At 38.3% G+C, this 22,512-nt stretch overlaps 1 protein-coding gene across 3 annotated transcripts in view; it reads left to right on the top strand.

Annotated features, from left to right (window-relative positions):
* Nucleotides 1-22,512, top strand: part of ZNF609 (zinc finger protein 609) — a 210,269-nt gene that overhangs the window by 48,552 nt on the left and 139,205 nt on the right. The gene's annotated exons all lie outside the window — the stretch shown is intronic.

Genomic DNA, 22,512 nt, shown 5'->3' with positions numbered 1-22,512 from the left:
GTACGCCATTCTTTTTTTTATGACTGAATAATATTCCATCATATAGATACACTAGATTTGTTTACCTATGCATCACTGATAGACATTGGATTGTTTTCACTTTTTGGCTGTGTGAATAATGTTGCTATGAACATTCACTTAAATGTTTCTGTGTAGACATATATTCACTGCTCTTGGGTATATACCCATGATGGGAATTGCTGGGTCATACGATAGCTCTATGTTTAACATTTAATGGAACTGCCAGACTTTTCCTAGAGTACCTGCACCATTTTACATTCCCACCAGCAAATATACAAGGATTCTGATTTCTCCCAATCCTCAGCGACACTTGTTATTGTCCTTTTTTTTTGGTTATTGCCATCCTAATGAGTATGAAATTGTATCTCATTGTGATTTTGATTTGTATTTTTCTAATAACTATTGATTGTGAGCATCTTGTCATTTGCTAACTGGCTATGTATATATTTTCTTTGAAGATAGGTCTATTTAGATTCTTGGCTCATATTTTAAATGGGTTATTTGTCTTTTTGTTGTTGAATTGTTAAGAGTTTATATATTCTGGATACTAGTCTCTTAACAGATATATGATTGACAAGTAATTTCTCCCATTTCTGTAGATTGTCTTCACTTTCTTGATAGTGTACTTCTTTGAAGTACAAAAGTTTTAAATTTTGAAATTTAAATGAAATTCAGTTCACCTATTTTTCCTTTAGTTTTTTGTGCTTTTGGTGTCCTAAAAAAAAACGATGGTCTAATCCAGGGTCATAAGATTTACTTCTATGCTTTTTTCTAGGAGTCTTATAGTTTGCACTCTTAGATTTAGACCTTTGATCCATTTTGAGTTGATTTTTGTACAAGGTATGAGGTAGGAGTCCAATCCAGCACTACTAATTGAAAAAGTTGTTCTTTCCTCCTCGTGGATTGTCTTGACACCCTCATAGATTGTCATGTATGACAAGTCATTTGATTGTATGTGTATGGGTTTTTATCTTGGCTCTCAGTTTAGTTCCCCTGATCTAGAGGTCTGTCATAATGCCACTATTACCATCTTGATTAATATAGTTATGTAGTACATTTTGAAATCAGGAATTGAATTTTCCAGCTTTGTACTTTCCAAGATTGTTTTGGCTGTTGTGAGTCCCTTGCATTTCCATATGAACTTTAGGATCAACTTGTCAGTTTCTGCAAAAAAGCTACCTAGGGTTTTGACAAAGATTGTGTTGAATCTGTGGCACAGAGAGTTTCAGTCTTAACAGTTTTAAGTTTTCCAATCCATGAGCATGGGATCTCTGCATTTATTTAGGTCCTCTTTAATTTCTTTCAGTGATATTTTGCAGTTTTCAAAAATACAGGGCTTGTACTTCTTTTGTTAAATTTATTCTGTTCTTTTAGATGCTATTGTAAATGGAATTGTTTTTTCAATTTCATATTGCTCTATAGGTACACAGTTAATTTGTATTTCTCAATCTTGTATCTTGCATCCTTTCTGAACTTGTTATTAGTTTTAACAGGTTTTTGTGTGTGTGCATTCTTTAGGACTTTGTATACAAAGATCATGTAATCTGCAAATAGAGGTATTTTTACTTCCTTTCCAATATGGATTTCTTTTTTCTTGCCTAATTGCCTTGGCTATAACCTCCAGTACAATGTTAAATAGAAGAAGGAGCAGACATCCTTGGCTTGTTCCTGATATCAGGGGAAAACCTTTAGTCTTTCACTGTTAAGTATAATGTTAACCGTGGGTTTTTCCGAGGTGCCGTCTGGTAATAAGGAATTTTGAAGGGAACGTTTATGCTCTTGTTGGAGATTTAAGAGCATTTTTTTCATGACGTTGAGGTAGGGATATTGTGTGTGTGTGTGTGTGTGTGTGCGCGCGCCCGTGCTTGTGTCAAGGAGGGGGGGTTAGAAACACCTGTGGAATTTAAAGCATACAAGATTGAGAGCATCTGGATCCTACAGTCCATTCTACCCCATAAACTATTTAACTATAGGCATTCTCTTTTATTCTCTATGCCTTCTTCATTTTTGCTTTCTGTTCATTGGGTATTTATTGAACATCTAGTTTACTAGATATGTTTTTGAGGACACTAAAGTAAAAATAGGCTGAGGTACAGCAGATGTTCAGTCAACTAAAGCTAGTATTTTCTATGTTGTCTTCTTTCACTGGGCTGAATATCTTAACGGCAAGAACCATGTCCATCAATAAACAGTTGTTGAATTTGAATTTATTTAGTGTGATTTGACAAAATGTTAGGAGGTCTTCATAACAATACTGTATTCTCTGTTAACTTGACTGCAATTCCTTTGGGATTTGAAGGTTTTGGGTTTCCTATTAAGGTTACACGTTCCCTTGGAGTGATAACACCTTGTGCTATTATCAAGAATTATCATATGGGAATTAGTTTATCAGCTGCTCTCTAATCTAAGAAAGTCCTTGCAGAATGAGACTGGGTGGGAAGAAAGGGGAGAAGAGACCTAAGCACACAGTACCATGGGAAACAAAATCACTATTTCCTATTTGCCTCAGAATTACTCTTCTTACTAATTTGTAAAGGACATCATGCTACGTAATACACCACGGCAACATTTGGTAGCACAGCCAAGGCTACCAAATAAGGGATTAGATCTTGTAAGAGTGTGTCATTTCTGTTACTTAAGGAATTAGATAAATTACTTAAGAATTAGTCTAAATTAGTTAGGTTATTTAATGCTCTGTGATATTAGAAGCCAGACTGCAGAATCACTCCCTGTAAAGACCATTGATAGCTTTATATTGAGTATTGAGAGAATATTCTCGACTTGGTCCCTAATTTTGACCACCTATCTGATAAATGAGTATCAGCTATCAGCTACCCTATGAATTGCCAGAAGATTGTTGAGCACTAATGAGATAATGAACCTGAAAGTGCTGAAAAGGCTACACAAATGCAAGGTGGATTATTCCAGACTTGAACATGTGACTGGAAAATTCACTTAGCTTCCTGGGACTCAGTTTCCTTATCTCTAAAATGAAAGACTTGGAAAAAATTACTTCCAAGGCCCCTGTCAGTTCTAAAATTTTGAGAAACTCAGGGGGCCTTGGCTGGCTCAGTTGGTAGAGCACGGGACTCTTGACCTCGGGGTTGTAAGTTTGAGCCCATGTTGGTTATGGAGATTAGTTAAAAGTAAAATCTTTTAAAAAAATAAAATTTTGAGAGACTCCATCCTGTTTGTCCTTCTAACTGGTGGCTTTCATGCTGTCCTAACACACCAGCCATAGTTATTCTTTGAAAACTTGTCCAATCAGTATCATGTCTTTTTCCTCAGAACCCTCCATCAGCCCTATATTTAGTTGAGAGAAAAAGCCAGTGGTCTTTAAGGCCCTTGTATACATGATCTGTACTTCTCCCTGCTGTACCTCTATGGCTTTATCTTCTGTCCCTCCCTCCCCCACTCTTCTCCAGCCATACTGGACTCTGCTCTTCCTTGAATATTTCAGGCATGCTCCTCTTGCTTTAGGGTTCCTACATTGAAAATTCCGACTTTTGGAATTCTCTTTTCATAGACTTGTCAACTCCCTCATCTCCTTCAAGTTTTACAATGGTCACCGTATTTTAAATTTGCAACTGCCTCTACACTGCCCCCCCCCTTACCTTGTTCCATTATTTTTTCTCAAAGCACTAATCTACTAATTTATTAAATGAGAACTTAACTATTATGTTTATTTATTTTATGTTTATTTATTTAGAGCACGCGCATGCACATGAGCAGAAAGGGGGTGGGTGGTACAGAAGAGAGAGAAAGGGAGAAAGCGGGTCCCAAGCAGACTCCACACTGTTAGTGCAGAGCCCGATGTGGGGCTCTATCCCACGAACCATAACATCATGACCTGAGTTGAAACCAAGAGTTGGAGGCTTAACCAACTGAGCCACTCAGGCACCCCATATGTTTATTATCCAATTCTCTCTGCTACAATGTAAACTCTGCTAGGGAAGAGATTTTCCTTGTTTGCTTCTTTTAGCTTCTTTACTCTTGTTTTCCAAGCACGTTTAATACTACCCCACCCATTAAATATTTGTTAAATATATGGATGAGCTGTCCATTGTGGTGAATACTAATTTTCGTATCATTTTCAGCTGATATGAGCCTCATTTAACACATTTACAAAATACTGGTTTAGATCTCGTATGTTAGAGGTTTTCCTCGATATTTAGTAGCTGTTGTCTGCTCATGGCTTAAACCATGAGCAGGTTTGGGGCGCTGAAACATTGATTGGAAGCTCTGAGGTGCCATTAGCACGGTGTATTTATGGTGAACTTCACAGTGCGATGGCTGTTAAATTGGCAAACCCTAGATGTCGGTATCTTTAGGTTTTTCCCCAGTTTACCAGACTCCTTAGAAAAGCCTCTTGTAGTCTTCCTCAAGGTGAGGACTAACTGCCAGCTTCTTTTTTGCCACATGATAAGAGAGCTGGGGCTTCAGCCTTCTGCATTCAGTATGTTTAAATCCACATTTAGTCCCCTTATTTTAGGTGTGGTCCTCATGTCCTTCTCTATGCCTGGAGCACCCTAGTCCTAAAATCTGTTTAACCCTCTCCAGACAACAAACCTCTAGTCTCCTGCATTGAGCGGGGGAGGGGTAGAGTTTCCTAATGAGAACAAGGATTAAGTTTATAGCTTGCTTAAACAATTTTTAGTCATTCTCACTCTTAATCACACCAGTCCCCCACCCCCACCCAAGCCTGAGTTACCTGCTCATGAGTTCCTAAGCTCTTGGCTGGCAAGGTTGATTGGTACAGTTGGAAGTTGTCCCTACTGCAGCGTTCTTGTATATGCTTGATCAGTTGCCATTCTTTCATTTGCTTCTTCTAAATTCCAAAATGTTACAGTTGTCTCCTTTTCTTCTTCGTGGGTTTTTAATTTTTTTTGGAAAATCCTTTATTGTGGTTTTGTCAACTATATTTATGGCAGCTGTTTTCTTGTGTGTCATTTGCCTTTTTGTTTTTAATTGGCATTTTTATTGAGATAATTGTAGAGTCACATGTAGTGGTAGGAAATAGTACAGAGAATACTTTACCCAGTTTCCCCCAGTGGTAATATTTTGCAAAACTACAGTATAATATCAAAACTAGGATATTGAAATTGATTAAAATCCACCAATCTTATTCAGATTTGACCAGTTTTACTTGTTCGTGTGTGTGTGTGTGTGTGTGTGTGTGTGTGTGTGGTTTTATACAATCTTACCAGATGTGGAGGTTTGTCTTTTTACCACCACTGTCAAAATTCTAAACAGTTACATCACTACAGGGATCCTTGATATTGTCCTTGAATACCATAGCCACCTCCCTCTCTATATCCATCCCCCACCTAGAGAATCCCTGGCAACCACTAATCTGTTCTCCATTTCTAAAATTTTGTCACATCAAAAGTGTTACATAAATGGAATCATACAAAATGTGACCTGTTGGAATTGGCTTTTTTTGAGTCAGCATATAATTCTCTGGAGATTAATCCAGGTTGTTGCATTTTTCAGTAGTTCATTCCTTTTTATTGCTGAGTTTCTGTGGTATGGGTATGTACATTCCAGAGTTTATTTAACCATTCACCTGTTGGAGGACATTTGGGCTGTTTACAGTTTTGGGGATTAGGAAAAATTGCTGTAAAACATTTATATACAGGTTTTGTGCAAACCTAAGTTTTCATTACTCTTGGGATAAATGCCCAAGAGTACATTTGCTGGGTCATGGTAATTGTACGTTCATTGTTTTAAGAAACTTCTAAATTATTCTCCAGAGTGGCTGTGCCATTTTATTTGTCCTACTTACAGTGCATGAGAAATCCATTTTCTTTGCATTTTTACCAGTATTTAGTGTTACTACTGTTTTTTAAATTAGCCATTCTGTCAGGAGTGTAGTGATACTTCATTATGGTTTTAACTTGCATTTCCCTAATGACTAACAGTGTCAAGATCTTTTCTTGTACTTGTTTGTTATCTGTATATCCTCTTCCGTGAAATGTCTCTGAATGTCTTTTGCCCATTTTCTAATTATTTACTGTTTTTTTAGGTTTTTTATATATCCTAGATCTAGTACTTTGTGAAATGTATGGTTGCAAATATTTTCTCCCAGTTCATAGCTTATCCTTTTATCTTTTTTACATGAGTTTTCACAGTGCAAATGTTTTTAATTTTGATGAGGTCCATTTACCAGTTTCTCCTTTTATACATTATGTCTTTGGTGTCAAGTCCTAAGAACTCTTTGCTTAGTCCTAGATCCTGAAGCTTTTCTCCTCTTTCTTCTAACACTTTTATAACTTTGTTTTACACTTAAGTCCATGATCCATTTTGAGTTAGTTTTTATAGAAGGTGTGAAGTTTAGTTTGAGGTTGTTCACTTTTTGTGTGTGTGCCTGTGGATATCCAGTTGTTCAGGGGGCTCTTTGTTGATAAGGGTAACCTTCCTCCCTTGAGTTGCTTTTAGAACTTTGTCAAAAAATCATTTGACCAAACTTACACATGTCTATTTCTGTGCTCTCTGCTCTGTTACATTGATCTGTGTGTCTTTCCCTCTGCCAATACCACACTGCCTTGATTATTGTAGCTGTTTAATAAGCTTAATGTTGGATGCTGTGATTTTTCTCACTTTATTTTGCTTTGTCAAGATTGTTTTAGTTATTCTTACACTAATGCTTTTCCAAATAAATTTTAGAATTAGGTTATCTATAGCTACAAAAAACCTTGCTAGGATTTTTTTTTTAAGTTTATTTATCTATCTTTGAGAAAGAGAGTGAGAGCAAGCACAAGCTCAAGCAGGAGAGGGGCAGAGAAAGAGAGAGAATCCCAAGCGGGCTCCATGCTGTCAGCACAGAGCCTAATGTGGGGCTCCATCCCATGAACTGTGAGATTATGACCTGATCCAAAATCAGAAGTTAGAGGCTTAGCCAGCTGACCCACCCAGGGCCCCTTAAATTTAGTTTTTTAAACCATCTGATACTTACTTGGTGTGCTATCAGAATCTAATTTTTTTTTTAACCCAGTTGGAGAGTCAGTTGTCTTCTCATCATGTACTGAGTTACTGAATGTTATTTATAGTTTTTCATTGATTTGAGATACCATCTTTATCATAGTAAATTGTTACATATATTTGGGTCTGTTTCTGGACTGTTTGTCCAGTTACCTGTTATTTTTAATGATTGATTGTGGATCTGTGAGACATTGTAGTGTCTAGGAGGAGACATAGCATGATAGTTAAAGAGTTTAGTTCTAGTTGCCTAGTTGAATGCTAGCTCCACCATTTACCAACTAGATGATTTAGTGTGAGTTACTTACATTCTCTAGACTTCAATGTCTTCTGCAAAATAAGATTATAATACACATTTTAGGGTTATTGTGAGGATTAATGCATTAATATACGTAAAGCTCTTTTTTTTATTTTTTTTAATGTTTATTTATTATTGAGAGATAATAGAGCGTGAGCAGGGGAGGGATAGAGAGAGGGAGAGACATGGAATCTGAAGTAGGCTTGAGGCTCTGAGCTATCAGCACAGAGCGCGACGCGGGGCTCGAACTCACAAACTGCGAGATCATGACCTGAGCTGAAGTTGGTCACTCAACCAACTGAGCCACCTAGGTGCTCCTATGTAAAGCTCTTTTAATGCTATGTAACACAGTAAATGCCATGTAAGAGTTAGGCTATTGCAACAGGACAGAGTTCTCATATTTCTTCTTTCTAGACTAGTTTTAAAAACGTTTTCTTCTAAGAATAGAAGTGCTGATTGGATTATGTTGACTTTATAGATTTGAGGGAGAAATGGCCTTTATGGGGCACCTGGGTGGCTCAGTCAGTTGGGCATCTAACTCTTGATCTCTGCTCAGGTCATGATCTTATGGTTCATGAGATCAAACCCCACATTGGGGGTCTGAACTGACAGGGTGGAGCCTGCTTGGCATTCTCTCTCTCTGCCCCTCCACATGTTGGCATGTTCTCTCTCTCAAAATAAATAGAAAAAAAATTAAAAAAAAAAAGAAATGGTCTTTATAATAATGTAATAAACTGCTTCATTGTCATTATATGATATTGGCTTTACTACCTAAAAACATGGTATATTTCTTCAGTTACTCAGGTGTAGGGTCTTATGTCAGTTCTGGGTTTAATAAATAGATTGGTTTCTTTCTTTTTTCTTTTCAAAATTTTTTTAAGTTTATTTATTTATTTTGAGAAAGAGAGCACACAAGTAGGTTGGGGCATAGAGAGGAGGAAGAGAGAATCACAAGAGGGCTACACACTGTCAACACAGAGCCTGATGTGGGTTTTGAACTCAAAAACCACGAGATCATGACCTGAGCCAAAATCAGGAGTCCAACACTTAATCGACTGAGCCACCCAGGCATGCCGAGAGATTGTTTTCTGTTCTCATCTAGTCTAAAACACAAAAAGAAAGGAATATTGGGACCTATGTAAACTTTATGAGTATGACATTATTGGCTCACATTTTCCCTAGAACAGTGGCATAAAAACATGATGAGAGCTCCTGGATGGAGCAGTCAGTTGAGCGTCCAACTGTTGATTTTGGCCCAGGTCGTGATCCCAGGGTTGTGGGATTGAGCCCTGTGTCAGGCTCAGTGCTGAGTGTGGAGCCTGCTTAAGATTGTCTCTCAGTGACTCTCTCTCTCTCCCTCTCCCCCTCTCCCCCTCTCCCCTACTTGTGCTCTCACTCTCTTTCTCTCTTAAAAAAAAAATGATGCCGTAGACTATATCAATAGATGCTGTATAGGTGTTTTCATCTACATTGGTTATTTAAGCTGGTCTTCTAAGTGCTGTCTCACTTTTTCACCCTAAAGTGCACGAATGTTTGAGTGAATTAAAAAAGAAAAACTCAAGGAGTGATAGCCTTTGGAACAGTAATAATGAAATTCATAGTAAATGTGAATATATACGTGAATATTGAGTGAATATATGTAAAGGAAATATGCAAATGCAGTTTTGAATTTGGGTATTGAGATTTTTCTAAGGGCAAGTCCCCCAGCTCTTTGCTCTGGGAAAGATGCCTGTATACTCAGTTTTAAGGATCACTGTCCTCTTTCCTCAGTTTTTCTTAATGTCTTCCTGCAAACTCTAGCTGAATGCTTTGCATTTTAGATTGTTCAATTTTAAAGGAAAAACTACTTTTCATCATGTGTAAGTGAGCTGCCCCAAACTAAATCCCCAGCTTGCATATAGCAGTTAATGGATTCAAGGAAATAGCAAGTAGGGCAAATAGCAAGTGAGAGCTACAGGAGATGTCATATACACATGCCCCTAAACCTTAATGCTTTTTGTTTGTTTTCCTGATTTTTCTCCCAGAATTATTTAGGTTTGATAAGTGGTTGTGTTTTTCCTAGGAAGGAGTGGGTTACGGGTAAAAAACATAATAGCTGTATATTTTGACTAAGAAGTGTATCTAGGGGCACCTGGATGGCTCAGTCTGTTGAGCATCTATCTGATTCTTCGTTTCCGCTCAGGTCATGATCCCGGGGTCATGGGATTGAGCCCCATGTTGGGCTCTGCACTGAGCATGGAGCCTGCATGAGATATTCATTCATTCATTCTCTCTCCCTCTCCTCCTTCTCCCTCTCACCTTTCCCCTCCCTCCCCCCCCCCCACTCCTTTTCCTTCCCTCCCTTTTCTGCCCGCCCCCCTCACGTGCACACTCTCTCTAAAATAAAAAAAGAAGCGTTGAGCTAAAACATCAGTAGAACTTCTATCAAAGTACAGCAGTATATACTATTCTATTTTTGTTTTATGTTTGAAGTTTTTAATAACATTTTGGGACTGAAACTATATATATATATATATATATATATATATATATATATATATAGTTGTATGTGTGTGTGTATATATATATATATATAGTTGTATATGTTACATATATATGTAAATAAAGATAACTATAAACTATATAGAGAAATTTATGTACTTCTTTTAAAAATTATTTTTTTTTTGGTAATCTCTATACCCAATGTCAGGCTCCAACTCACAACTCCGGGATGAAGAGTTACATGCTCCTCTGACTGAGCCAGCCAGACACCCCTTTAAAAAGGTTTTATTATGGGGCACCTGATTGGCTCAGTCGGTTAAATGTCCAACTTCAGCTGAGGTCATGATCTCACACTTTGTGGGTTTGAGCCCCGAGTGGGGCTCTGTGCTGACAGCTCAGAGCCTGGAGCCAGCTTCACATTCTGTCTCCCTCTCTCTCTTCCCCTCCCCTGCTCATGCTCTGTCTTTCTCCTTCAAAAATGAATAAACATTTTTAAAAAAGAGGTTTTATTATACATACAAAAGTGTACTAGTTAAAAGCTTACAACTCAGAGAATTTTCACAATCTGAATACACCCGTGTAACCAGCACCCAGATCAAGAAACAGAACATCAGTAGACTCTGGAAACTTCCATTGTGCTGCCTTCTAGTCATAAGCCCGCTGAGGCTAACCACTATGCTGACTTCTAATAGCATACGTGAGTTTTTTGCTTATTTTTAATTTTTATTCAAATGGGGAGTCCTACCCTTTTGAGTCTGTGAGTGTCATACACATAATTGTATGCAGTTGTGGTTTGTTCACTGTCCTTGCTCTCTGTACTAGTCCATTGTGAGAGAATATGTCACAGTTTATTTAAACATTCTGCTGTTGATGAGTATTTGAGCATTTATTCTTTGCAGAGCACTTCTCAGCCATTTTTTCTTAATATTGCAGGGGCTATGGACTTTTTCTGAAATATACTGATGAGGAAATCTGACAATTAATACTTATCTCTACTTCAGAAATTTAATAATGGTGAATATACACCTTTTAATTAGGAACTTAACCAAACATTACCTCAGTTAGCTGTTGATACATACAAACACTCCAACTTAATGGATTAAAACCACCACTATTTACTTAGCTTTTTATTTATTCTGAGGATTAGCCGTTTAGGCTGGATTGTACTACGTGGTTCTGGTGATCTGCACCAGATTTGGCTTGGCTTTGTTGGGACTGCTGAGCCACCTTCTCCATGTGGTTTTGCATTCCCTCGCAGACTATATAAGGATTATTCACATGGTGGTCTCCCTCCCCAAGAGGAAGTGTGGGATGTGTGCCAGCCTTCTTGAAGCTGAGGCAGAAAGTTGGCACTGTTTTGCTTCCTCCACTTTCTGTTGGTCAAAGCAAGTCACCAAGCCAGCACAGAATCAAGTGGTAAATAAGTTGAATTCTGTTTCTTGATGAGAGAATTGCAAAGTGTGGGTGGGTTCAGGGAAGGGAAGAATTTATGAGTTTTTTTTTTTCTTTCAAACTACCATAGCCATATTTTGCATTTGTTTTTAGGAAAATAAATCCCAGTGATCCAATTTGAGTGACATCTCCTGACTTGTTTTTGTTATGTATTCATATAAACTGTTATTATTTTCACTTCTATTTTAAAAGTGTTTGGAGTGATAAATGGAAATAGGGCTATCTTGTATTAGGGTGATATTTTAATTTTACTTGTTGTTCTCCCTCCCCCTGCCTTTTTTTCTGTGCTATTAGTCTTACCATTCAAGAACACCTCTTCAACAAAGGCTTTTTAACTTTGTGTCATTCTACCCCACCCCCACCCTGGCATCTTTCCTTTGAACCTCTCATGGCCGTGTATAGCATCCAGTAACGTTTTATTACATTTGGTTGTTGTCATGTCTGTTCTCTGTTATTAGACTCTAAGCTTCTGCATGTATCCCCAGTGTCTGATATGCAAATCTTTTTAAATGATGGATGAAATTGTGAGAGAGCTGCTAGAGTTTTGTCTTTACCAAATCCGTCTTCTCCATTTTAGTACAGAATTGTTTATCCCTGTGCTTCCTTTCGAATGTAATTGCTGCTGCTTTGACTAGATGACAGTATTTAGATTATTTTTTAAAGATTTTATTTTTGGGGCGCCTGGGTGTCTCAGTCAGTTAAGCGTCTGACTCTGAATTTCGGCTCAGGCCATGATCTCAAGGTTTGTGGGTTCACCTCTTGCACTGTTGGTGGGAATGCAAATTGGTGCAGCCACTCTGGAAAATAGTGTGGAGGTTCCTCAAAAAATTAAAAATAGACCTACCCTATAACCCAGCAAGAGCACTGCTAGGAATTTACCCAAGGGATATAGGAGTACTGATGCATAGGGGCACTTGTACCCCAATGTTTATAGCAGCACACTCAACAATAGCCAAATTATGGAAAGAGCCTAAATGTCCATCAACTAACGAATGGATAAAGAAATTGTGGTTTATATACACAATGGAGTACTACGTGGCAATGAGAAAGAATGAAACATGGCCCTTTGTAGCAACGTGGATGGAACTGGAGAGTGTTATGCTAAGTGAAATAAGCCATACAGACAAAGACAGATACCATATGTTTTCACTCTTATGTGGATCCTGAGAAACTTAACAGAAACCCATGGGGGAGGGGAAGGAAAAAAAAAAAAAAAAAAGAGGTTAGAGTGGGAGAGAGCCAAAGCATAAGAGACTCTTAAAAACTGAGAACAAACTGAGGTTTGATGGGGGGTGGGAGGGAGGGAAGGGTGGGTGATGCGTAGTGAGGAGGGCACCTTTTGGGATGATCACTGGGTGTTGTATGGAAACCAGTTTGACAATAAATTTAATATATTGAAAAAAAAAAAAAGATTCGTGGGTTCAAGCCCCACGTGGGGCTCTACGCTGGCAGTGCAGACTCTGCTTGGGATTTTCTCTCTCCTTGTCTCTCTGCCCCTCCGCTGCTCATACTTTTTCTCCCTCAAAATAAATAAATAAATAAATAAACTTTAAAAAAGATTTTATTTTTAAATAATCTCTCCACTGAATGTGGGACTTGAATTTATAACCCCGATATCAAGAGTTGCATGCTCTACCAATTGAACCAGCCAAGTGTCCCGACAGTATTTAGATTTAAGTCATTGAGAAAGATCAATATCACCACTCGTATATAATAATAATTACTCTTACTTCACTTTGTACTACTTATTTTGATTAAATATAATTTTTATTTTCCTCTAATACACTATGCTTTTATGTAGAATGTGGTATTTTATATAGATAATGCCTTTGATATGTTTGAAAATGGAATAATTCAATATGTGTAATGAACATATAATGCCTTTTTCTTTTTTCCTACCAATTATCTGAGCCTCTGCCTTTTGGTGGACCTTTTTATGAGTCCACTGTTTACTGTAAAATCAGAAAATGCCAGATGCTTACTTTACTATGTCTCTTAGCAATGAGTTTGAGACTTTGACCCAAGCTTCACTAACCACATGTATCATCCCTGATATTTTCATGTCTCTGATGCCAAAGGACAATGGAAAACTGTTTCTGGTGGTGGTGACATCACTATCCAATCTCCAGAGGCATCAGTGGTTCAGCATTTCAGAGGCAGCCGTGTCCTTACTAAGCAGATACTGTAGCATGATTTTGTAAGTGGTTCTGGTTGTATAGCTTCTTCCTGTGCTTGCTTGTTTTCTGAGACTAATTCTTCAGACTTCTGGGTAGTTCTGTGAGTCACCTATTAAGCTTTTATCTCTTACGGCGTTCCTGGCTGGTTCAGTCAGTATAGCATGCAACTCTTGATCTCAGGGTTGTGAGTTCGAGCCCCATGTTGGATGTAGAGATTACTTTTAAAAGCTTAAAGAAAAAACAAAGAAAAACCAACCTTTCATCTTTTGCTTAAGTCATCCAGAGTTAGTTTCTGTAAATACAACCATGAACCATCTGATACAGTAAGTAGTTGAATTTTTAGAGTACAAACCACATTACATATTGAAGAAGTGTACATCTTAGTGAGACACAGCTCATGAAATACTACATCTGTATTACACAAAAATGTGATGGCTTATATAAAACAGATTATAAGTTATATAAAAGAAGGAAAAGTCTGGAAGAGTATTTGGTAACAGGTTTATAGAGAAAGTAGGAGTCAAATAGTGTAGTATTTGGATAGAAAGAAGAAATATTTAGAAAGATACAAGTCAGTCAGGAAAATGTAATTGTTAATTGTTTTCACTGAAAATTTTTAATAATATTTAGATAGCTCTGCTTCATACTGACCAAAATCAGGAAGGAAAAAAAAAGGAGGGAGGATGTTAGGATTATATATTAAAGTAGGCCAGAGAAGTGTGTTCTTCCACTATTTGTGATTCTCATGACTGTGTATAACTGGGAGTGTTACAAGTCGGCCTGTGGAAGAATATGTAGACATTTCTTTTTGCAGTTCTTTTTCAGAATCACTGAAGGCTGTCAACCTTCAGTTTTTAAGGGGCAGAGAGAGCTATTCTCTTTCATTTTAACTTTTAAAAACTGTTTAATTTGTGATTATACTTTGAGAATCATACTCCCTAAAATGTCTGGATAACCAATAATCCGTTTGTCCATCAGGCATCCTAGGCCTCTGGGAGTGTATTGGAGCTTTCTCTCACTTTTTTTTTTTTTTTTGTAAATATAGTTTCATAATTTACTTTGTCCAGATAAAAGTAAAACTTAATTGAGGCCTGTTCTTCTCCAGCAAGTTGATGCAAATGAGTATGCTTTTTCTTTGCTCCCATGATTATTTTGCAGATTTTATTATAGTACTGATTTGCCTTACTCTATTGTAATTTCTGTTTTTAGGTCTGATGTCCTCCTCCTCCCCCCCCCAACCTCTCCAATCCCCATCTATGAGCCATTTGATAAGGACTCCTTCATCTCTGCATCTTCAGTGTCTGACATGTAATACCTTTTTTTTTTTTTTTTTTTTAAGATTTAATTAATTATTTCCTTTAAGTGCTCTTTGGAAGGAATGGAAAGAATTAAGATATTCTTTAGTTCAGAGTTACCATGAACTTTAGTTCAGAGTTAAATATTGTATAGCTGGCCTGTATGTTTAGGCTTTTTTGTTTGTTTGAAAAGATTTAAGATACCTTGATCACATGAGTTTTGTTTGGGTGCCTAGTGATTTCCAACAGTTCACTAGCTTTAGCTTGGAATTAGGCTGTTTTACTTTTGGGGGGGCAGGGGTAGACTTTATCTTTTAGAACAGTTGTAGATTTACAGAAAAATCGAGACAATATTACAGAGTTCCCATATATACCCACACCCAGATTCTCCTTTTATTAATATCTTACTAGTTAGTGTGATACATTTGTTATTATTACTGAACCAACATTAAGACATTATTATTAACTAATTGCATACTTTATTCAGATTTCCTTTGTTTTTGCCAGATGTCTTTGTTCTGTTTCAAAATCCCATCCAGGAGACCTTATGTTTAGTTATCATGTCTCCTGACACTCCTTTTGGACATGACAGTTTCTCAGATTTTTCTTGTTTGTTTTTTGTGTTTTTTCTCAGAATAAGTAATTTGTTGGAATATGTATTTGGAATCAGACTTGAAATTGTAGACCTTGACAGTTCCAAGGCATAGTGGTCAGATGTTTTTAAATTTAATTTTTTTTTAATGTTTATTTATTTTTGAGACAGAGATAGAGCATGAACGGGGGAGGGTCAGAGAGAGAGGGAGACACAGAATCTGAAGCAGGCTCCAGGCTCTTAGCTGTCAGCACAGAGCCCGATGCGGGGCTCGAACCCACGGACCGTGAGATCATGACCTGAGCCAAAGTCGGACGCCTAACCGACTGAGCCACCCAGGCGCCCCTTAAATTTTATTTTTTTAAGTTTATTTATTTTGAGAGAGAAAGAGCAGGGGGAGGGGCAGAGAGAGAGGGAGAGAGCGAATTCCAGGCAGGCTCCACACTGTCAATGCAGAGCCCGACACAGGGCTTGAACCCACGACCTGAGCTGAAACCAAGAGTCAGATGCTCGACCAACTGAGCTGCCCAGGCACCCCTAGTGGTCAGATATTTTGTAGAATGCCTCTCATTTGATATTTAAGTGATGATTTGCTCTTTTAAAAAAAATGTTTGTTTTTTTTTTTAAGTAATCTCTACGCCCAACGTGGGGCTCAAACTCACGACCCTGAGATGTTTTGTTTTTGATTAGACCGAAGTTATGGGTTTGGGGAGGAAGGACCATAAAGATAAAGTAACATTTTTATCCCATTACATTAAAGGTACATACTGTTTATGTGATTTATCATTGTTGAGGGTGACTTTGTTCACTTAAGATAGTGTTTGTCAGGTTTATCTACCATAAAGCTACTCTCCCTCCACATTTTCTATTCTCTGCTCTTTGGAGGAAATCTATAGTCTTCCTCCTGCTTAGTCTATACTTAGTGGAGACAATCAAGTGTTCTTTCTTCTTGAGGACAGATAGAAATTATTTGGAATTCTTCTGCATGAGTGGTTCTGTTACACTTTTAAATAACTCAGTTGATGATGGTGGACAAAGGTGGAAAGCTGTGAGGTATTCCACAGAATTCCCCAACTCCAAGGGTCTGACTCTAGGTTCTCATTTCTGTAAAGTCATGTCAGGTGCTCTCAGTAAACTGTTGGGTTGTGATTCATTGGTCTAGGTTGTTTTTGTTTCATCTCCTTTTGCTGTCTAGCCTTTCTCTGAAAATGATTTTAGTGAGCCTCTGGAAAACACTGAGAGCTTTGTCTATGTACCTGTGTCCAAAAAAATGTACCTAGGGCTCTGATGGTTTCTGAATAGCCAACTTCCTTTTTAAAAAAGGAGGAAGAGGTTTTATGACTACATATAGCTATGTTGCACATTGAAAGAAAATATTTGTCACACTGCTTTAGGAGCCAAAGACCAAGGCCCACTGGAGTGAATACGACATGGTATATCTTCACTTTTTCTCAAATAATCTGATATATGATTCAAATATGACTACTGTGTGTGTGTGTGTGTGTGTGTGTGTGTGTGTGTATCACTAGTTACAGTCATTGGTTTATTTAAAAAAATTTTTTTTATTTTTAATGTTTATTTCTGAGAGAGAGACAGAGCACAAGCAGAGGAGGGGCAGAGAGGGAGAGACACAAAATCAGAAGCAGGTTCTAGGCTCCAGGCTATCAGCACAGAGCCCATCGCGGGGCTCGAAACCCACGAACCATGAGATCATGACCTGAGCTGAAGTCGGAAGCTTAACCGACTGAGCCACCCCAGGCACCCAGGGCTTATTTATTTATTTTTTTAAGTTTATTTATTTTAAGAAAGATACAGAGAGCAAGTGGGGGAGGAGCAGAGAGAGAAGGAGACAGAATCTCAGTCAATTAAGCTTCGAACTTTGGCTCAGATCATGATCTCATGGTTTAGCACAGAGCCCGGTGTGGGGCTTGAACTCACAAACTGTTGAGATTATGACCCAAGCTGAAATCATGAGTCAGATGCTTAAGTGACTGAGCCATCCAGGCGCCCCTACAGTCTTTGGTTTAGATCAGTGATTATCAGAATGTGATCCCAGATAAGCTGCATCAGTATCATATAGAAAGTTTGTTAGAAATGCCAAGTTTCTACCTCTGTCTCAGACCTAACCATCTCACAACTCTAGTTACGAGGCCCAACAATCAGTGTGTCTTAACACCACCCGCCCCCACTCCCCCTGCGCTCCACCAGTGATGATTCTGATACAGTCTAAAGTTTGAGTATCTGGTTTGGTTTATTGAGTGTGCCATGGTAGCCTAGATAGCAATTCTCGTGGCATATTGGCTATAAGTAACATTTGCTTTTCCTACAGGGCTGTGAAAAATCTTTTCTCTTTTAATCAATGTCTGACTCCTAAGATGTTAGTTCATGTTCTCTTCCTTTAAGATCATAGTTGCTGAACTGATGTATGTAGAACACAGGTTGTCAGATCACAGATTGCAGGCCAAATCAGGGTCACTTCTGTTTTTGTACAGTCTGTGAGCTAAGAATGGTTTTAACCTTTTTCCAAAGCTGCTTCATTGAAACACAATTCACATACCATAAGTTTCACCCATTTAAAGCATACAATTCAGTGGTTTTCAGTATATTCATAGAGTTGAATGGCTTACCACTAATTTTAGAACATTTTTCATCACCCCAAAAAGAAACCTTGTCAGCTCCCACTTCTCTCCCCACCTCTCAGCCCAAGCTAACCACTAATCTACTTTCCTATTCTGGACACACTTTATCTAAATGGAATTATACAATAAATATGTGGTCTTTTGTGGCTAGCTTCTTCCACTTAGCATAATGTTTTCAAGGGTCATTTGTGTTATATCGCATGATTCAATAATACTTCATTCCTTCTTATTGCCAAATAATATTCCATCATATAAGTATACATTTTATTTATCTGTCATTTGATGGACATTTAGGTTGGTTTTTACTTTTTCAAATGATTGAAAATATCAAAAGAGCAATATTTTATGATGTGAAAATGCTGTGAAATTCAGATTTTATTGTCCATAAATAAAGTTGTATTGAAACACAGCCACACTGGTTTCTTTATATATCATCTGTGGCTATTTTCCTACTACAATTGCAGAATTGAATGGTGACTGACTGTATACCATTCATAGGCTAAAATATTTACTCTTAGGCCTTTTGCAGAAAAGATTTGCCAACCCCTCATCTTGACCAGTTTCTCTCAAACTTTTTTTTCATTACTGTTTCCTAAGGAGTTTTTTCTTTTAGACTTTTTTTCCCCAAGATGTCTTCCTCCCATGAAATTTTTTTAAATATCAAGAACACATTTTATTAAAGTTGTTTGTTTGTTTGTTTATTTATTTATTGAAAGAGCCTGCATGAGAGGGGCGGAAGGGGGAGATAGAGAATGTGAATGAATCTCAAGCAGACTCCATGCTCAGTGTGGAGCCTGAAGTGGGGCTCGACCCAACTAATCTGGGATCAAGGCCTGGGCCAAAATCAAGAGTCCAATGCTCAACCGACTGAGCCACCTAGGTGCTCCTCCCATGAAATTTTAATACCAGAGTATACCTTATATTTGTTTGTATACTGTTGCCCTTGGGTGGAACACAAACAATGACAGTATCTTTTTTTTTTTCTTTGACCCCCCCCCCCCCCCCTTAGGCACAATGTTGTTCTCACTGAAAATGCATGCTCTAGAATAGTGTTCTGGTCAGGTAAATTGCCTTCCTTTGTTACATTAGGAGGGTAAAGAAATTTTCCAATGGGTTAGATTTCCTTAAGAAATATTTCTAGCTTTGAGGTGTTCAAATAGTATGTTGGGATCCACTGTTAGACCTCTAAGCTAAGAGACTTGACTGTCAACATGTCCTATATTACCATCTGAGCATTTTGAAATTTTGGTGATTTTTCACCAAATTAGTTGAGGCTTACTCATTTAAAATATAGTTTATTGTGGGGCGCCTTGGTGGCTCAGTCCGTTGAGTGTCCAACTCATGATTTTGGCTTAGGTCATGATCTCCTGGGTTCTTGAGTTTGAGCCCTGAGTCTGGCTCTGTGCTGATTGTGCAGAGCCTTCTCTCTCTGCCCCTCTCTGTCTGCCCCTCCCCTGTTGGCACTCCCTCTCTCAAATAAATAAACTTTAAAAAATAAGTTTAAGGGGTGCCTGGGTGGCTCATTTGGTTAAGTGTTCAACTTCAGCCTAGGTCATGATCTCATAGTTGGTGAGTTCAAGCCCCATGTTGGGCTCTTTGCTGACAGGTGAGCACCTGGATCCTGCTTCAGATTCTAGGTCTCCCTCTCACTCTCTGCCCCCCCCCCCACTTGTGCTCTCTCTCTCTCTCTCTCTCTCTCAAAAATAAACATTAAAAAATTAATAATAATTTAAAAAATTAAAATAAGATATAGGGGCGCCTGGGTGGCTCAGTCAGTTAAGCATCTGACTTCAGCTCAGGTCCAGTTCCTGCAGGTCTGTGCTGACAGCTCAGAGCCTGGAGCCTGTTTCAGATTCTGTGTCTCCCTCTCTCTCTGACCCTCCCCCGTTCATGCTCTGTCTCTCTCTGTCTCAAAAATAAATAAACGTTAAAAAAAAAAATTAAAAAAAAAAAACAAAAATAAATACAACATTAAAAAAATTTCTAATAAAATACAGTTTATTAGTAAATTTAACTATAGGCAGAAATCAGAGTTTAATTTTCTTAATTTTGTTTGTAAAGTGAGGATTTTTATTACCAGCTGGTTTATGATGCTAGCTTTCTGGGGATCTCCTTTGCCCTATAATTCAGTAGAGACTAGGTTCTTTCCACCCATCTATCCCCATCCTCATCTTCTCTTTTTTCTTAAAACATGTACTCCTAGAAAAGTAGGGAGTAGGCAGGACTTTGTGAGGATTTGAAGGCTAGAGAGAAGGGCTGGTCAAAAGAAGAGACTCTAATTCAAAGCATTGAGGATCTGGGGCATCTAGTTAGCTCAGTTGAGTCGGTTGAGCATTGATCTTTTTATTTTGGTTTAGGTAATGATCTCAGAGTTTGTGGGTTTGAGCCCCACATCGGGCTCTGTGCTAACATTGTGTGGAACCTGCTTGGGATTCTTTGTCTCCCTCTTACTCTGCCCCTCCCCTGCATGTGTGCTCCCTCTCTTTCTCTCAAAAATAAGTAAACATTTAAAAAAAATAATAAAGCATTGGGGCACTGATACCTCTTTTCTTTGTGTCAGTTGTTGATGATTGTGTGGTTAGTAATACAGAATAGGCCATTCATCTTTATGAAAACATATAGGTTTAAAAGTAAATGAAAAACTCAAGTCTCAAAGCAAAACAAAATCCATTTTTGTCCCCTTCCTCTTTTCTACCAAATAGAATACCTGTATATGGAAAAATGGAAAAAAGTTGCATTTCCCTAGAAGGAGAAAAAGTGGCAGAGTGGACCATTGCAAATGTGTTGCACTGGGACTATAAATGATTTTATGGAAAGGGAATTGTTATCCAGATGGAATCTCTCCTTTTGCCCTTGCCTTTCGGGTCTTATTATTTAGTGAACTGAGACTTGTCTTCTGTTCAGTTTACATGGGTCCTTCTGAGAAGGGTGAGCCCAGAACCTGCTCCTCAGTGTGTGTTTTGTATGCTGTGTAGAGAGTAGGGAAGCTTAAAAAATGGTCTAAAATCAGTCTTTGTTCAACTTTTTTTTTTTTTTTTTTTAAGTAATTTCTACATCTGGGGCACCTGGATGGCTCAGTAGGTTAAGTGTCTGACTTCGGCTCAGGTGAGGATCTCCTCTTTGTGAGTTCAAGCCCCACATCAGGCTCTGTGCTGACAGTATGAGCCTGCTTGGGATTCATTCATTCATATTCCCTCTCTCTCTCTGTGTGTCTCTGTCTCTCTCCTCCCCCCCCCCCCCCCCCGCCCTCTCCCCACTCATGTTTGCGCTGTCTCTCTCAAAATAAATAAACTATTAAAAATATTTTTTAGGAAGCTTATTTTTAAAAAAAAGCAATTTCTACATCCAAAATTGTGAAGCTCAAACTCAAAACCCCAAGATCAAGAGTCATATGCTCTACCGACTGAGCCAGCCAGGTGCCCCTCTTTCTCAGACTTTGCATTTGCCTTACAGTATTTGTAGACCTCTTGGGCAAAAATTAAAATACAATTTGCCTGAATTTATTAGAATTGTATTGGAAGTATTTATTGTGAGAGAGGGAGACAGAAATGATAACTTCTTCCCAGTTCAACTATGAGATTTAAACTTTTTTGTCCTGTAATTTCCTTTCTGACTCAAGATTTCTGTGTTATTTTCTCCATCATCAAATGGGTTTTCGGCTGTGTAATATTAAAATAAGATTTAAATATTGTCACCTTTCAAGGTTCTGTGCACTACAGACGAATACTCCTATTTTAATCAGCATGTCTAAAATAGTCCTTATCTTTTCTACCTCATCCTGTCTATTGATAGTCCATGGCTTGATGATGTTTAATGGACCATCCACTCAATTGCTGAAGGTGAAATAGAATTGTCCTACACTCTCTTTTTCACTTCTGCACAAGTTACAAGCTCTGTGAATGATTCCTCTTAAAAATATCTTGTCTCCTTCTCTCCATCTCCACTTCTTTGCCTTAAGTTGGAACTCATCACTTACTACCTACATCATTCCAGTTACTTCCCAGTTGGTCTCCTTGCTTCTGGTTTAGTATTACCTCTCCAGACCATTCTCACTTTGCTGCCAGGATATCTCTCTAAAATGACAGCATGACATCAGACTCCTACATAAAATATTTTAATTATGGAATGCCTGTGTGCCTCAGTCTGTTGAGCATCTGATTCTTGATTTCAATTCAGGTCATGATTCCAGAGTCATGGAATTGAGCCACATGTCGGGCTCCACACTGTGCATGGAGCCTGCTTAGGATTTTCTCTCTATCCCTTTCCCCAGCTCACGCACTCTCTCTCTCTCTCTCTCTCTCTAAATTTTTTTTATTATTATTATTTTTTAATTTTTTTTTTAACGTTTATTTATTTTTGAGACAGAGAGAGAGACAGAACATGAATGGGGGAGGGTCAGAGAGAGGGAGACACAGAATCTGAAACAGGCTCCAGGCTCTGAGCTGTCAGCACAGAGCCCAACGTGGGGCTCGAACTCACGGACCGCGAGATCATGACCTGAGCCAAAGTTGGTCGCTTAACCAACTGAGCCACCCAGGTGCCCCTAAATTTTTTTTTTTTAATTATGGGTCACCTGTGT

This window comes from Panthera pardus, unplaced genomic scaffold (assembly GCF_024362965.1).
Source record: "Panthera pardus isolate Hobbes unplaced genomic scaffold, ASM2436296v1 HiC_scaffold_24, whole genome shotgun sequence".
Classification (NCBI taxonomy): Eukaryota; Metazoa; Chordata; class Mammalia; order Carnivora; family Felidae; genus Panthera; species Panthera pardus.
Note: the sequence above shows the minus strand (reverse complement) of the source record. Positions and strands in the feature narration are given on the sequence as shown.